Here is a 361-nt window from a genome sequence, read left to right on the forward strand (position 1 = left end):
TGTGCCACCATTGGGTCCCCAGCCCTCGCTCTTGGGGGACAGGTGGGTACCCAGGCACCCAGCGCAGCTGGCTTTCCCTGTGGCTGTGCCTGGGGACACCATTTTGGCTGTGACATCCCCTGGTGACATCTGGGTCCATGGTCCCTGCAGGGGCCATGGCTGGGGCTTTGCAGCCTTTGGGCTCCTGCATCAAGCAGCTGAGAGTTGTTCAGTTCCAGTTGCTCAGGACCAGCTCTCGCTGCCACCGTGGTCCCCTCTCACTGCCCTTGCTCGGTGTCCAGCGGTGCTGGTGTCACCTTCATCCACATGAAGTTGAGGGTGGAATTTGGGGACTCCCCAACCACTCCTGCCTGCACAGTGG

The 361-nt window shown here is 61.8% G+C and overlaps 1 protein-coding gene across 1 annotated transcript in view; it reads left to right on the forward strand.

The window, feature by feature from the left end:
* Positions 1 to 361, forward strand: part of LOC104469952 (pleckstrin homology domain-containing family A member 6-like) — a gene marked incomplete at both ends in the record, with an annotated part of 9,382 nt that overhangs the window by 6,656 nt on the left and 2,365 nt on the right.

The sequence above is a fragment of the Pterocles gutturalis genome, unplaced genomic scaffold (assembly GCF_000699245.1).
Source record: "Pterocles gutturalis isolate BGI_N339 unplaced genomic scaffold, ASM69924v1 scaffold8590, whole genome shotgun sequence".
NCBI classification, from domain to species: domain Eukaryota; kingdom Metazoa; phylum Chordata; class Aves; order Pterocliformes; family Pteroclidae; genus Pterocles; species Pterocles gutturalis.